Raw genomic sequence first — 17905 nt, forward strand, 5'->3', positions numbered from 1 at the left:
TCAGGGAGGAGCAATAACTTCAAGAAAGATGATGGTTCTGTTACTGATGCATCACAAGACACACTTAGAATAGCAAAAAAAAAAAAAAAAAATTAAGGTAAAAGACCACTCTGGTTCAGACAAGGTGTCAAAGACTCTAACTACACCTGAATGTGGGGTGTCCAATGACAGGTTTCTTCTCTTTTGTTCTGCCCTTTGTGTGTTGGAACACACACACACACACACACACACACACATACACACACACACACTGCCCCTCCTGGACAAAGAAGATACCTGTTTGAAGTCCTAGTATTAAATGCTCAAATTTAGATCTTATGTGATCCATAAGTCACAATGTTGACTGGACTTGCTGTCAGTTGTCTATGGCTAAACCGATGCTGTGCTAACAATGAAACACATCCTAGATATATAATAATAAACATTTATTGCTGATGTGTCTTGGGTCACCCAAGAGGATTCTCTACACCCTTGTTCCCCACAGTCCACAGAACAGCATTGATATGGGAGAACATTAGAAATAGGGGTGGGGTGGCTTGGTGGTTAGGAGCACTCTCCTCCCTTGCAGAGAACCTAAGTACAGTCCCTATTGCGACAGGGGGTGGCTCACAACCATCTATAACTCTAGGAGATCTGATGCCCTCTTCTGGCCTTCATGGTCACACAGAAACACACACGCAGCAGAGAGAAATTAATTTTTTTTAATAAATCTTTTTTTCAAATTTATTTTATTATTATTATTATTATTTTATGTTCATTGGTGTGAAGGTCAGATGCCCTGGAACTGGAGCTACAGACAGTTGTAAGCTGCCATGTGGGTGCTGGGAATTGAACTCAGGACCTCTGGAAGAGCAGCCGATGCTCTTAACCACTGAGCCATCTCTCCAGCCCAAGAGAAATTAAATTTTAAAAACAGAAATAGAGCATAGAAAGAGATTTAGGTAAAGGAGTATGGCTCTCATAAGGAACTTCACCTTGAAAAAAACTGTTTGCCAAAAACAAAAAACAGAATGAAGCGTATTTTTGGCCCATGGACAGTATCTATTTTTTAAAAATGCCCTTAGGGAAGGCAAAAAGAAAAGTCAAGGTTAGTGACCCTCATAGTTTTTGTCAACTTGAAAAGCCTACCTAACTGAAAAGGAGGAATCTCAGCTAAGAAGCTGCCTGTGTCCTGGTTAGGTTTGGTTTTGTCGGCTTGACAGGAGATAGAGTCAAATGAGAAGAGGATCCTCAGCTGAGAATATGCTTCTATCAGATTGTGTGTGGGCAAGTCTGTGGGGCATTTTCTTAGTTGCTAATCGATAGGGGAAGGCTCGGTCCTCTGTGGGTGGTGCCACCCCTTGGTAGATGGTTCTTTGTCATATAAGAAAACAAGCTGAGCAAGCCATAGTGAGCAAGCCAGTAAGCAGCGTTCCTCCATGGCTTCTGCTTCAGGTTCTGCCTCCAGGTTCCTGGTTTGAGTTCCTGTCTTGGTTTCTCTCCATGGACTGTAATCTAGGATATGCAAGCTAAATAAACCTTTTCCTTCCCAAGTTGCTTTTTGTCATGGCATTTTGTTTCAGCAACAGAAAGAAAACTAAGATAACCTCCATCAGGTTGCCTGTGGACATGTCTGTGAATCATTTTTCTTAGTTATTAATTAATGCAGAAGGGCCCAGCCCACTGTGGTACCATCTTTAGGCAAGTGGACCTAAGCTGTTAAAGAAATATAACTAAGCCAGGCATGGTGGTGCACACCTTTAATTCCAATACTAGGGAGGCAGAGACAGGTGAATCTCTGTGAGTTGGAGGCCAGACTGGTCTACATATTGAGTTCTAGGACAGCAGAGCTACATAGAGAAACCTTATCTCAGAAAAGAAAAACAAAAGAAAAGTAACTAAGCAAGCCAGTAAGCAGAGCTCCTGCACTGGCTTCCCTTGATGAAGAACCAGTTTCCAGTAAGTCAAATAAACCTTCCTTCCCTGAGCTGCTTCTGGTCATGGTGTTTATCACAACAGCACAAAGTGAACCGGGACAGCGACTCCTGGGCTGTGCTCCAGGCGCCCAGCTGGTGAGTAAAGTCAGTCCCTTTGGGCCAGTGCAAGACTCATCTACTGAAGACCACCCCTGAGTAGTGTCCCTAAATCACCTCACCCCATGCTTGGGCTTTCTCTGCCTCATCCTCTTAGACACATGCTATCTTCTGGAAGTTTATCATGTATTGACCAGTATGAAAACATATTGCCTGGACTTGCATCCTTTTCTCCATGCACGTAGTTTTCAGTTAGTTAACCTCTTTATGTTTTAATTAATGTGTTTACTAATTAACTTTGTATATATGTGTGTGAGAGTGCCTATGCCACAGCATATATGTGGAGGACAGAGGATGACTTGCTAGAAACTAGGTTCTTGTTTCCTTGGGTTTCAACCCTGGTGGTCAGGGTGAATGCAAATGCTCTCACCTGCTGAGCCTTTTCCTGGCTCCTTTAGGTTACAGTTTGGGGATAATAATAGTACTTACTTCACAGGGTTCTGTGGGGTAAATGAATGTATGTACAAAGATTCTAACATTACCTGCATTTCTTCTTAAAGTGTCCTGTCACTATTAGCTACTGTTTTTGATCAGTGACGTATGAAATTATTATCAGTCTATAACCAACACTCCACCCTCCCAGTAAGGAAAAAAAAATCTTGTTAGTTCTCCATTGTATCCAGGATTTCTGGTGCAGAGTAAGCTGTGAGGTAGAAAGATGAAAAGAAAATGGCCGATCAGCTGGGAGGGCGGCCGCTGTATCGTTCCTGTGGCGACAATACCTGCTTACCCTTTAGATCCCAGCTTCAGAAACCTTGTCCCACATCCATTGGTCATCTGCTGTAGTGCTGTAGAACGTAGGAAACTACAACTTCCATCAGGCTGGGCGTCGCTCTGCCTTCTGTGTGTGTGTGTGTGTGTGTGTGTGTGTGTGTGTGTGTGTGTGTGTGTGCCCTTCGTGCTTAGCTAGAGCGCATGTGCAGTGTCCAGGCCTTGTTACTAAACCAGAATCTCTGGCACCAGCGTCTTCCCTTAACTAGCTTGATTGAGAGGTTGTGGGCTCTTAGTCCAAGAAAGGGAGAGTAGGAGAATGGGGAAGGTGTTTACTAGGGGAACAATAGCACTGCTCTCAAGTTCAGACAGTTTCTGGGCCCAGGTCCTGGTCGCCTGCACTTGTGTGTGGTTTCCATGGCAACGGGCGCATCTCATTATAATGGAGAAATACAAAGGTTGCTGTTGCCATAGTGATTCTCATGCAGAAGGAGATGAAGGGACGAGAGATGGGTGGAAGAGGGGCTGTTAGGATTGTCAGCCAAGGAATTCGATGACCAAAGCGAGCTGGGATAAATGGAGTGTGATAGGGGGATTGGCTTGAAACAAGAGGAATTTGACTAATATTAGGGAAGTTGGAATGTTTCGAAGGAGAGAGAATGTTGTGAATATGTCTGTAATAAGGAGACTGGAGAGGACCTGAAGATATGGCTTAGTGGTTAAGAGCACTGGCTGCTCTTGCAGAGGACCAGGGTTCAGTTCCCAGCATATACATGATGGTCCACAAGCATTTATAACTCCAGTTCCAGGAGTCCTCTGGCCTCTACACGCACCAAGCATGTACATGGTGCACAAACATACACACAGGCAATACATCTATACACATGAAATACAAAAATAATAGAATTTTAATAAAGTGATGTGGGGAGGTCACTGGGAAACCAGTATGTGAGAAGATGGGGGATTCTTTGGGGAAATTGGGAGTGCCCTAGGGGAAATTTTCAGCCATATCAATGTGATCTGTAGGGTTCCTTGTAGGTCAGGCATCGACAGCCATGAAGAATACCACAGCTAGCAGGGCAGAACATAACTAGAGGCAGAATTTCAAGTCTCTGAGTGATACAGAAACAGAGCATTCTAGTCCCCGTGGGAATGGAAGGGCCATCCTGACTGAATGAATGAGGCACTTTCAGAAACAGGCACCCAGTGCAGGAAGATAGGCATGAATATTAGTGGGGAAACTGGGGTTCATTTTGGGGGTTCTTGGTATCATTAATAAAAGCATTTGAAAGTGACCATTTTACTAGTTTTTGAGGGCATAAAAAATCAACAGAACAGGACAGTCAACCTATAACCTTTGGCTATTGCTGGGACAAGGAGTTTGGATAAAAGAGAAACCATGCCTTTGAGGTTAGGGTTCAAGAAAGTCATGTTCAGCAACAGAAGTCCGCAAGCATCTGAATAGCAGATGGGGGTGGGGTCTTCAGGAAAATACTGAAGATGCCCATACTATCATAGAAAGAGGCAATCTATTACAGAGGAAAGCAAAGTGGTGCATACCCTTAATACCAGCACTCAGGAGACAGGGTCACTGTGAATTCAAGGCCAGCCTGGTACACATCTTGAGTTCCAGGCTAGTCAGAGCTACATGGTGAGTCCCTGTCTCAAAAGAAAGAAAAACACATAAAATGGAGAACACTCTCAAGAATGGGACTGGGCTGGTGAGCTGAAAGACAACAAACTCCAAGTAGCCAGGTCACTGGGCAGATGACCCTTTATATGATATTTATTACACTTGCATCGAGCCCTCCCACACACACACACCATTTGTATACCCAGAATTCTTCCAATACTCTATTTATTTATTTATCTTATTTTTTATTTATTTTTATTTTTTTGGTTTTTTTGAGGCAGGGTTTCTCTGTAGCTTTGGAGCCTGTCCTGGAACTAGCTCTTGTAGACCAGGCTGGCCTCAAACTCACAGAGACCCGAATGCTGACATTAAAGGCGTGCACCACCATGCTTTCCAGGACTCTTGTACAAACCAGTTTGCACATACTCTCTTCAATGATGATGCCCATGTTGGAAAGGGCTTCCAGTCTTCCTCTACATGTCTGCGCATGTTCTTCTCATTGTATGAAGTCTAGGCTGGGTGAGCTTTCAGCCTCTGTGGCAACTGGCTGCTTATGTTAATTTTGATGTTACAGCCCCAGATACCTGCATATTAACTAAATGTCCAAGTAAGAAAGACGAAAACCCACAATCAGACACGGGAAAGTGAGAGACCTTGCAACACTCAGCCCCAAAGAGGGTGTCTGTTGAAATTTAAAATAATGTCTCCATCAAATCCCTCTGCTCAGGGGTCAGGGAACCTTGTAAAAAAAAGAGACAGAAAAAAAAATATATAAGCGCCAGAGGGGATGGAGGACACCGAGAAAACAAGACCTTCTATACAGCTCTGCGGGGAAAGGCTCTCCAATGGCAGTATTGCAGTTCTGAAAGGGAGAGTTTCACCAAGTATTACAAGTGTGAAGGGAAAGGTATCCTGACAGTCGGAACCCAAGGAAGACCACAAAGTAACACCACAGAACAAACCTCTCACCAGAGATGTACTAGGAGAGACACAAGAGGGTGTGCTCAGGAGAGAAGCAGCGGGGAACTGAGCAGGAGACAGGCTTATAAGGTTTCTTGGGGGAGGAGTTTTCCAGGATGGGAACTGATGGGATTTGAAGCCAAGCCCCGGTATTGGTGGGACTTCAAATTGATGGGTTTCGATAGGTTTTTAAACCTGGAGGTGGGCTCTAAGTCAGCGTGATCAAGGCTCGTATGAACTCATACAGATTGATGCAGCATGCATGGGGCCTGCTCGGTTCTGCCCCATACATGTTACGGCTTCCAGGTTAGTGCTTTTATGGGATTCCTGGGTGTGGACATGTGGGTTTCTGTTTCGTGTGCCTTCTCTTGGATTCTTTTCTTTCTGTTTGTTTTGTCCAATTCTAATGTGTTCATTTTGTTTTAACTCATTTTATTTTATTATTATTAGATGAAAACAACACAGTGAAGTAGTTAAATGCACACAAACCAGATCCCAGTTCCAAATGTTATTTACCCTGTGACCTTGGGCAATTAACTGACTCTTCCTGCCTATAATTAGTTTTAATTTACAACATGACAATCTAGAGTCTAAGCAGTTGTCTAGATCAGGATGGACTGTAGGCATATTTATGGGGTAGTTTCTTTATTGTTAACTGGTGTGAGAAAGCATGGCCCCACAATGGGCAACACCATTCCCTAGGAAGGGTATCTGGACTATCTAAGTATAGTGAGAGTGATAAACCAGGAGTCAGCATGTGTGCATTCATTTCTCTCTGCTCTCCACTATGGAGGTGATGTGACTAACTGGTTCAATAGTATTTTGCTTACAATTTTACTGCTGTGGTAAGACAGTGTGACCAACTTTTAGTTCATATTTATTTTGGGGTTTATTACTCCAAAGGGTTTGAGACCATGGCCATCATGATAGAGAACATGGCAGCAGATAGGCAGGTATGGCACTGGATTTATGCCTGAGATCTTGATCAACAACCATGACACAGAAGGAGACTCCTAACTTGGAATGGTGTGGACTTTTGAAACCTAAAAGCACATGCATGTAGAGGCCCAAGGTTGATGTCAGAAATCATCTTTCATCGCTCTTCTACCTTATCCATTGAGAAAAGGTCTTACAGTCAGGCCCAGAACTCACTGATATGGCTAGCCTCACTAGTTAGATTCCTCTGGGGATCTTCTGTCTCTACTTTCTGAGTCTCGAATAATAGCTTGGCTGCTATGCCCACTCAGCATGTACGTGGGCTCTAGGGATCTGAACATGGGGCCTCATAATAGCATGGCAAATGCTTTACCCACAGAACTATCTCCTCAACCAAGATGCTTACAAATATGGCATTCAATCATCTTGTTCTCATTTTTGCCATTTTGTTCAATTATTTGCTTGCTGCCATTAAGATAGCGCCAGAACATTTCCAGCATGTTTAACAAGGTGATAAGTAAAAATTGCTCAGGGAAGAATAACTTCACAGAAGATCATCCATACATGAAATGGTCAACTTTCTACTTGCTGTATTTTTCTTAGGATGAAAGTCACCTTTATTTCACATCACAATAGGATGGAGAACTTCAAATGTAAGGTGATGGGGAGGACTGAGATGCCACCCTGCACCAAACTGGTGTCACTGGGCATTCAAGGTGCTTGAAAGTTAGAGCCCATAATCCTTGGCAAACCTCATGAAAACAAAGAGAAAAATCAAAACAATAGCACCAAGCAGGGCGAGCCAAAGCAGGCTGGCAGGTCACTTAGAATAAGCAATGTGATTTCCAGCCATAAAATGACCCCAGGTTTCATTGCCCTTAAAATTTAGGACCATTATCTAATGGACACTCTGTAATTTAAGAGTTCACATGTGCATATGAAGTTAACTACAATACTATTATATATCAAATTAGTTCATTATAAAAGCAAACACAAGGTCATATGAAAAGTGTTTATTAATGTATATTTGTTCCTATGAAGTCTTCAAAGTCTCATATTAAAAACATATCCACTAAAAAAAAAAAGTAAGGCGGCTGCATGCCTATAATCCCAGTACTTAGGAGATGGAAGCAGAAGGAACAGGATTCCAAGATCATCTCCAGTGCTTAACAAGTTTGAGGCCAGTATGGCCTATATAAGGCCCTAACTTTAAATGCAGTATCTGTTTGTTGCTACCATTTGAATATTAAGAACACCATGGTTATTTTGCTCAGATGTGGTCAAGAATCCTGTAAGGTAGAAGGGAGTTTGGGGTGTCAGATTAGCCATGGGATCCTCTTGTAAAAAAAAAGAACATTCAAAGTTTGAAAAGGAAGAAATGAATTTGGAAATAATTTTCCTATTGTTCATCAAAACATAAGAGCAGACGATTGGGTAGCCTGAAGATAAAGCTCCACTAATCAAATCCAATACTGGGCTGTTTTTAGGTCTGCAGAATGAATAGAAGGTAACAAAGGTGTTTGAGAAATAGAAAAACACGAAGAAGCTCACAAGCAGAAGGATGCTCTGTGTGGCTTTCTTTTCAGAAGAGGCCTGGGAAGAGTCACTGGAACTGTGGACATGCCGTGTTCTCCTATTGTGTCTGAACAGGAGGGTCACCATGTAGAGGCTGGTCCATATCATGAGAAATACAAACAGGATGTCTCTAATCGTTAATGCAGTTACAAGTGACATGGTGGTGTGGTGGCAAACCTGGTCACTTCGGCAATATGTCTGGGGATATCTGGAACCCACGACAGTGAAGTTGATTTGGCCGTTTACGTTTTCAACCATTGGAATATAGAGACACGTATTGATGATCCAGATGAAGAGGAGTGATGGCAAAATGCAGGACTCAAGCTTGGATTTAAGCCGTACCCACTTGGAATGAGTAGGACTGACAGTGATGGCTTGAAATGCGCTCAGTAGAGAAGTAGTACAGATAGAGAGGCCCCTGGTAACACTGTATGCATACAGAACTGCCTTACATCCCACATCATGGAAAAGGAGCTTGACTGCAAAGGATGCCATGACATCTGGTATCAGCCTGAACACAATGCTCAAAACGTTGACAAGTGTCAGATGTGTGAAGATCATATCTATGGGCTTCTTCAGATGGGGCTGAATTAAGAAGGCATACATGTATAGTATGAAGAGCAGCGAGTTTCCCACGAATCCAATGAAAACTTATGACAGGAGAAAGAATCCAGAAATTAGGTCTCTTGGAAACATTATCTTGAGGAAGTCGTTGATGCTCTGATTGGATAAGACAGACCAACCAAATGTAGATGCATGATGTTGTGAGATTAAAATTAATGGATGAGGTGGATGACTACAGTGATTGACAGATGAGCCTAAGGAGAAGGTAGTGAGATGCACACTCTGCAGCCAGGATCAGAGGTGAGCCTTCCAGGAACTGGATTCCATGATTTCTGCCTGAGAGTAGAAAAGTCGGGGTTGAAGAGCTCATATGGAAACATATTCATATTAGTATAGGAACCTGGACATATCTGACTCAGATGAAAGACATATTTATATTGTACAGAAATAAATCTGAACATCAAGAAAACAAACTTTTTTAAAAGGATATAATTAAATGGAGAGGCCTCAAAAGATGAAAGGCAAATGGCTGAGAAACACTTTTATAAAATGTCCAGAATCGTTAGTCATCAGGGAAATGAAAATTAAAATGTAGATTTCAACTTATCCCAATTAGAGTGACCAAGATGAATAAAACAAATGACAGCACATGCTGGGGAGAATGCAGAAAGGGGGGAAAATTTCTCCAGAGTGCTAACTGCTACAGGCACTATGGAAATCAGTGGGCAGTTCTCAAACAGCTGAAAGTTGATCTACCACAAGATTCAGCTATGCCACCCTTGAGCATATGACCAAAGGACGCTACATATTATGACGGAGATGTAGTACATTGCTCATCTGTGTTTATTACTGCTATGTTTGAAATAGCCAGAAATTAGAAACAGCCTAGAGTTCTATCAACGATAAATGGATAATGAGAATGTGATAGCTCTGTGTGTGTGTGTGTGTGTGTGTGTGTAACGTTCAGCTTTTCAGAGAAAAATGAAATTATGAAATTTGCAGGAGAATGGATTGATGTAGAAACAATCATCCTGAGTGAAGTAACCCTGTCCCAGAAAGATAAAGGCTGCAGTTTTTCTCCCGGTATATTCTTGCTTTGTACTGTCTCTTTAAACCAATGCATTCTTAATTATTTGACATTTCTATAGAACATTATAGCTCAGGATAAGAGTGCAGGTATTAGTTGCTCTAACCTTGGTTTAGACTCTATCAAGACAACGATCATTTCAACAACTACCTATCAGAGCTATCCAGGTACAGACATTTAGCCTTGTTACCTCCAACTTTACTCTCTGAGACAAACATCAAAGATTGGGACAAATGTGGTTCACACAACTTGTAAAGGCTCCTGAAGTAGAGTGGGAAGAGCTAAAACTATACCTGAGTATTTAACTGTACAAAACACAAATCTTACCCAAGAATGTTCTGCCCCAACCCGTGATAGAGACACCTAATCTGACCAAGAACTGTAGTGTTTTGCCAAGTGGTTTGTGTGAATATTTTGTATGCCTCTATTGAAAGATAATTTTTGCATTCTCATGCATAGTTACAATGATACTGATACAAGTTGGGGAGCCATAAACATGAAAACTTCAATCAATGCTGGGCAGTGGTGGTGTATGCCGCCTTTAATCCCAGCCCTCATGAGGCAGAGGCAGGTGGACCTCTGTGACTTCAAGGCCAGCCTGGTCTACAGAGCGGCCTGGTCTACAAGTTCCAGGACAGGCTCCAAAGCTACAGAGAAACCCTGTATTGAAAAAAAAAAAACCAAACCAAATAAAAGGGAAGAGGGGAGAAAACTTCAACCAAACTATAGATCCTGAAGTGTCCGGAGATGTGAAAACAATGACAGATGGTCACTGAGTGACCGAGCATCAAACACACCTCTTTTTCTCTAATTCTTCTTTTATTATTCTTCTCTTATATTTTACATCCTGATCATAGGTTTTCCTTCCTCTTCTCCCAATCCCTCCTACCTCTCCTCAAGATCCATTCCTCCTCCATTTCCCTTCAGAAAAAGATAGGCCTCCCAGGGATATCAACCAAACATGGCATATCAAGTTAAAATAAGACTATGCACCTAGCCTCATTTTAAGGCTGAAGGAGGCAACCCAGTAGGAGGAAAAGGATCCAAAAAGCAGGCAAAGAGTTAGAGACAGTTGCCACTGCCACTGGTAAATGTCCCACAAGAAGGCCAAGCTACACAACCTTATATATATATATATATATGTGTGTGTGTAGAGAGCCTGGGTCAGACCCCTACAACTCCCTGGCCATTGGTAGTCTCTGTGGGCCCCTATGAGCCCAAGTTTGTTGATTCTGTGAATTTTCTTGTGGTGTCCTTGACCCCTCTGGCTTCTGCAATCCTTCCCCTCTTCCACAGGATCCCCCAAGCTCTGTCTAATGACTGTCTGCGGATGATTGCATCTGTTCCCATCAGTTGCTGGATGAAGCCTCTCTGATGATTCTGCTAGGCTCTGGTCTACTAGTACAGCAGAGTATCGTTTCACTGACTTTTTTTCCTGGCCTCTGGTTGCTGGCCCTCCAGGCAGTGTCAGGTGTTGGCTCCTTCTTGTGACATGGGTCTCAAGATGGACCAGTCATCAGTTGTCAACTTGCTCAACTTTACCTCAGCACATCTTGCAGGCAGGGAAAAGTGTAGGTCAAAGGTTTTGTGGGTAGGTACCCCAATCCCTCCATTGAACCTTGCCCGCTTACAGAGATGGCTGGCTCAGGCTCTGTATATCCCAATACTAGGAGTCTTTGCTAGAGTCACCCTAGTAGATCCTGGGAGTTTCCATTGCAATAGACTTGTACCTTGCTGGCAAAATGCATCCCGCCCCTCTGCAATGCCAGTTGTCTGTCTCAGCATTTTCTCCCTCGAGTCGCCACCTGTTCCTATCCCCGCGTACTCTGATTTTCTTCCAATCTTATAGATCTTTTTTTTTCAAGACAGGGTTTCTCTGTAGCTTTGGAGCCGGTCCTGGAACTAACTCTTGTAGACCAGACTGGGCTCAAACTCACAGAGATCCGCCTGCCTCTGCCTCGCAAGTGCTGGAATTAAAGGCATGCACCACCATCACCCGGCTCTTTCTCTTATCTTCTACTAACACACCTCTTTGCACACAGGAAGCAGTGCTGCAGAACTAGGTTCTGGCTGTGGGCCAAAGAGCAGGCCAGTCTCTGATCCAGTCCAGTTGAACTGTGTGCTGGAGCTAGTCAGGGCCAGTCAGCTTTCCAATGGAATCTGAATCACCCAGACTCAGTTACATGCTCATCAATGAAGAGAGAAATCTATACCCTCAAGGGGATCCTTATTCCATGGCTGGCTTTTCAGATCAAGATCCTAGATAGAGGCCATGTGATGTACTCAGGGACCAGGATGGACACAGATACATTTAAGCCCCTGTCCACAAGACAGACACTGGAAATTTCTTGTATAGACTCTGTAGCATCTGTGAGATGCAGGCTAATGATCATGATTTGGGGGAAATTAATCCACTCACATTACTTTTATTAAAATATCTTAGAAAGGTGGAGATGGCCTTGGTCTCTCCTATGCACAGAACTGAAATACATAATGAATATTCAGATAAAAAGGTGAGAGACTGGACAAGCTGCAGGGATGTGTCTAGGGGCTGAGTACATCATGGGTGGAAGTGCCAAACCAGCACAGACCATGGAGACAGAGCAGAAATGAAATCTGAGGGCCTGAGGCTGAGTCTCTGGAAATCCCAAGCAGACAGACTGAAAGGACCCTTCCCTGCCAACTCACTGCCTTGGGAGGCAGACTCAAAGGGACATGAGACCTTCACTCTTGAAGTGGGTGTGGTCCTGCTTAAAGGCCTTAAAGGCTTGTCTAGAAAGAGACCACCTGGAAACCAGCCCCTCTCCTGCCACTGTCTCTGAAGCACAACTGCTCCACTGCAGGTTAAGCTGGGCTGGCTATCACTGTATCTGCTGCTGTTACTGTCCCTCCCCACCCCACATGCTATAGGGGGAAACATAAATTCAGCGTGGACTAACTCACGCAAAATTAAAGAAGCAAAAGGAGTGGGAATAAAAGAGAAATAAAACCTAAAGGAGAAAAACATCCACCCTAACAATGTGCAAAACTGAACACACACGAAGGCATCTACCATCATCACGCCTTCAAATAGAGGAGCTCACCACCAGAATCAAGGGGAAAAAAATGTCTGAATACCATTCCAGGTCTTACTTTACAGAGGATCCATGATTGCATGTAGGACTCAAACTCATGGTTTAAGCATGAAGTAAGCAGATCAACTCAGGGCCCAGATAAGACAATTAGCAAAGTGAATGAAAAAGGACAGCAACTGGAAAGGGTAATTAAAGACTCAAAGGAAAAAATAGCAAAGTAACTAAGACTCTGAGAGCAAACAGAAATGCTGCCAATCAATCAATCAATCAGAAGCATAGCTGAAGCTTCAGCAGCAGAGGAAGACTAACAAAAAAAGGAATTTCCAGACTGGAGGACGACATCAAGGACTATACCAACCACAGTTCCCCATGTGGCTGGCATGTAAAATAAATTTAAAAATTTGAAATTTAAAAAAAAGAATACAATACATTGAGGTGTATGTAACGAAAGGAATGAGTAGGGCTGGAGAGATAGCATGGATCACTCTGAGAAGGGGAAATAGATGAGAGCTGCTGGATAAACTGGGGGTGGGAAGGAGGATGGGAGAGGACATGGGGGATGGAAAGGAACATCAGGGATCAGGGATGGTCAAGTTGAGAGAGGGGCCATTATGGTGTTAGAGAGAAACCTAGTGCCAAGAAAACTCCCATGAATCCACAAGGACGACCCCAGCAAAGACTCCTAGCAACGGTGGAGAGGGTGCCTAACTGGTATTCCCTTGTAATTAGATTGGTGACTACCCAAACTGTCATCACAGAACCTCCATCCAGTAACTGATGCAGATCCAGAAGCAGATGCAGAGATCGACAGCCAAGCACTGGGCTGAGGACCAGGAGTTCTGTCAAAGCGAGGGAGAAGGGATTATATGGGGGAGGGGTGGTCAAGATCATGAGGGAAAACCCACAGAGATAGCTAACCTGAGCTTGTGGGGGCTCGTGGACTCTAGACCAATAGCTAGGGAGCTTGCATGAACCTAGCTAGGCCCTCTGCATGTGGGTGACAATTGTGTAGCTTGGTGTATTTGTGGGGCCCCTAGCAGTGGGACCAGGATCTGTCCCGAGCACATGAGCTGACTTTTTGGAACCAATTCCATATGGTGGGATGCCTTGCTCAGGCTTGATGCAGGGGAAAGAGCTTGGTCCTGCCTCAGTTTGATGTGCCATGTTTTGTTGATTCCCATGGGAGGCCTTACCCTTTCTGAGGAGTGGATTGGAGGGGTGGGGTAGGAAAGAATGTGGGAGGAGGGTAGGAAAACTGTGGCTTGTATGTAAAATAAATTTTTAAAAATTTAATTTAAAAAAAGAACACTGGCTGCTCTTCCAGGGAACCTAAATTCAACTCCAAAGACCCACATGGCAGCTCACAGCTGTCTGGGGCTCTAGTTCCAGGGGATCTGACACCCTCATATACACATGCATGCAGACAAAACACCAATGCACATAAAATTAAATTAATTTTTTAAAAAAGGAATGAATGTGTCCAGCAAAATCTGTGGCATACACTCAAACAACCCACAGTAGGGTAGAGCATGGTGAAATAATCTACAGGCACTGACGAATTAAACAACAAAACTAGAGCCGGTGTTTCCCAGACTTATAAAGAAATAATCATACACACACACACACCAAATAAATACACCAGTGAGGAGCCAAACAAAGACATATCATAGGCAAGATATTAAATATGTGAACCCCAGAACCTGTCTTAGATGTTATAAGGGGAGATTGTCAACCCATCTACCAAGGCTCTCAAATCAGCAACCCCAATACCCAGGAAAGCTTTGAAATGATAGATTCCCAGCCCTGAAAGTCACTGGCTTTTCAAACACAGTTGCTGTGCCCAGCAGGGTTCTCTTCCATTTGCTGGAGGGGTAAGTGCATGTCAAGACAAGCACAGACCAAGGCAGTCCTCAAAGCTAAGCTGGCAGTGCAGAACTTACTTGTAACATTCCTGACAGCAGTGGGAAGAGGGGCGACTGGAGAAAGGAGAGCTTGAAAGTAGTCAGTACCTTGTAAAGAATATGCCCCTCTGAGACTTCACACTGCCCAGATGAAGGAAACAGCATCAGGATTAGATGAAGGTGGCAGCTGGGAAATGCAAATACTTGCTAAAAGATGAGATCCTAGGGCGGGAAAGATGGCTCAGCACTTAAGAGCACTTGCTGCTCATCCAGAGGACCCAAGTTTGATTCCCAGTGACCACATGGGAGCTCACCCCTGTCTGTAACTCCCCATCCAAAATTGACACCCCCACACAAACATACATGCAGGCAAACACCTATGTACATAAAATAAATTATATATAAATTATTTTATTTATGTATAAATACATTTATAAGTACAAATTTATATTATATATGAATTTATATATATAATAGATATATATGATGAGTAGCCAGGTGGTGGTGGTGGCACCTGCCTTTAATCCCAGTACTGGAGAGGCAGAGGCAGAAGGATCTCTGTGAGTTCAAGACCGGCCTGACCTACAAAGCAAGTTCCAGGAGAGCCAGAGCTGTAACACAGACAAACCCTGCCTCAAAATAAACAAACAAATAGATAGACAAATAAATAAATAAATAAATAAAAGATGAGTTTGTGGGATCCTATGCCGGTACATACAGCTGGGAGTTTTAGGAACATGGAAAAGGTCTGGGGTGTAACTTCCCATAAAGGACACCAGAATTGTAAGGAATCCTTACTGAATCCTTGGCTGGAACACATGCTAAGATGGAGAAAGGAAAGAAGATGGCAACCACTTTGGAAAGCAGTGTTTCGGTTTCTCAGGAAATTCGGGATCAACCTACCCCTCGACCCAGCAATACTACTCTTGGGAATATACCCAAGAGATGCCCGATCATATGACAAGGGCATTTGTTCAACTATGTTCATAGCCGCATTATTTGTAATAGCCAGAACCTGGAAACAACCTAGATGTCCTTCAATGGAAGAATGGATGAATAAAGTGTGGAATATACACACATTAGAGTACTACTCAGCGGTAAAAAACAATGACTTCTCAAATTTTGCATGCAAATGGATGGAAATAGAAAATACTATCCTGAGTGAGGTAACCCAGACCCAAAAAGATGAACATGGGATGTACTCACTCATAATTGGTTTCTAGCCTAAAATAAAGGTCAGTGAGTCTATAATTTGATATCCTAACGAAGCTAAATAAGAAGGTGAACCCAAAGAAAAACATATAGCTATCCTCCTGGGTAGGGGAAGTAGACAAGATTGCCAGGCAAAAAATCGGGATCTTAAGGGTGGGGTGGGAGGGGACTAAGGGGCAATGGGGAGAGAAAAGTGAGAAGCGTAGGATGGGGAGAACTTGGGGCAACAGGATGATTGGGATAAAGGAAGGTTGGATAGGGGAGCAGGGAAGCACATATCTTAATTAAGGGAGCCATCTTAGGGTTGGGAAGAGACTTGGACCTAGAGGGGCTTCCAGGTGCCCAAGGCGAGGTCCCCAGTTAGTTCCTGGGGCAGCTGAAGATAGGGAACCTGAATTGATCCTATCCTATAGCCATACTGATGAATATTTTGCATATCACCATAGAACCTTCATCTGGCGATGGATGGAGATAGAGACAGAGACCCACACTGGAGTACTGGACTGAGCTCCCAAAGTCCCAATGAGGAACAGAAGGAGGGAGAAGATGAGCAAGGAAGTCAGGACCAAGAGGGGTGCACCCACCCACTGAGACAATGGGGCTGATCTATTGGGAGCTCACCAAGGCCAGCTGGACTGTGACTGAAAAAGCAGGGGATAAAACAGGACTCTCTGAATATGGCGGACAATGAGGGCTGATGAGAAGCCAAGGAATATGGCACTGGGTTTTGATCCTACTTCATGTTCTGGCTTCGTGGGAGCCTAGCCAGTTTGGATGTTCACCCTCCTAGACCAGGATGGAGGGGGGAGGACTTTGGACTTTCCACGGGGCAGGGAACCCTGACTGCTCTTCAGACTTGAGAGGGAGGGGGAGAGGAGTGGGGGGGGAGAGGGAGAGGAGTGGGAGGACGGGGAGAGGATGGGGGGGAGGAGTGGGAGGCGGGGAGGAGGCGGAAATTTTTTTCTCAATAAAAAAAAGGTAAAAAGAAAAGAAAAAAGTGTATATGATTCTCCTTTTATCAATAAAAAAATAAAAAAAACACAAAACTCAAAAAAATAATAAAATAAATTTTAAAACTCCAAAGCATACTATAAAAAATAAAATTATCAGTTTAAGACATTGTTTAAGATAGAAAAAAAAGGTAAAAAAAAGAAAAAAGTGTATATGAGGATAAAGAGATGGAGCGAAAATAAGAATGAAGAAACATCATAGTTGACAGGAATCATGAGACAAAATACCTATCAAGATCCCAAGCTGGGAAAGGGACATACCTCCCTCTCATTCCAGGCCCCAGTATCTGGGACTCCTCACTGGAGGCGACTGCAGCCCAGGCAGGTGTGTTAAGAAGGCTTCCTTAGCACACTCACAATTAAATTGCACACAGAATGGCAGAATGTTTCCTCCCCGTGGGCATGGACCCTGATGTATCGATGGCCTTGATTTAGCACTTCACTTTGGTGCACCCCGAGGAACGCTGTGACAGGTCCCACCTCTACAGTGTGTCTCCTGGTGATGCGGCACCCAGAGGAACGCTGTGACAGGTCCCACCTCTACAATGAGTCTCCTGGTGAACTTGTTAAACTAACTTGGCCAGCTGTCTTGGAGGACACACATTTTCCCAAGTTGAGCTACACCAGAGAGTAAACTTTGGGATCTGAAAAGTCATTAAAAGTTAGTTCTCCTGCAGTGGCAGAGATCACCACAGTCACTCAAACAGGCTGCGCACTGAGCAGGACCCCAGAGAACGCGCTCCCTGTTCCACAGGAGGCCACTGTGCCTCCTGCTCCCACAGTGTGCTTTGAACTTCTTCATGCTCCACAGAGGACATCATGCCAGACTGTGAAGTTTAGTTTTGCCCCTCGTACAGGGACCAGTCATGGCTGTAACACACTTCTTTTCCCCAAAGGCTCCTTATTTTGAAATTTCCTTACTATGATAATAAATAAAATTTCTTTACTTACTGTGTTAATTATTCCTGATCAACTCATGCTGTACATCCCAAAAGAACATGAAATTATGCATAACCCACATGGCAAATAACCTGGATTCCTCAAATGTGTACTTATAAAGTCAGTGTAGCCCTTCCTTATTTCCTGGGACAACTATTGAGAACATTTCATATAGCCTTGACTTTTAGGTTTAATGCCTAAAAAGCAAAATTAAAATAAAAAATCAACCAT

General features: G+C 43.6%; 1 pseudogene; it reads right to left on the reverse strand.

Annotated features, from left to right (window-relative positions):
- Positions 1 to 7633: 7633 nt before the first annotated feature.
- Positions 7634 to 8583, reverse strand: LOC142841962 (vomeronasal type-1 receptor 44-like; annotated as a pseudogene).
- Positions 8584 to 17905: the final 9322 nt, after the last annotated feature.

This window comes from Microtus pennsylvanicus, chromosome 1 (genome assembly GCF_037038515.1).
Source record: "Microtus pennsylvanicus isolate mMicPen1 chromosome 1, mMicPen1.hap1, whole genome shotgun sequence".
NCBI classification, from domain to species: Eukaryota; Metazoa; Chordata; class Mammalia; order Rodentia; family Cricetidae; genus Microtus; species Microtus pennsylvanicus.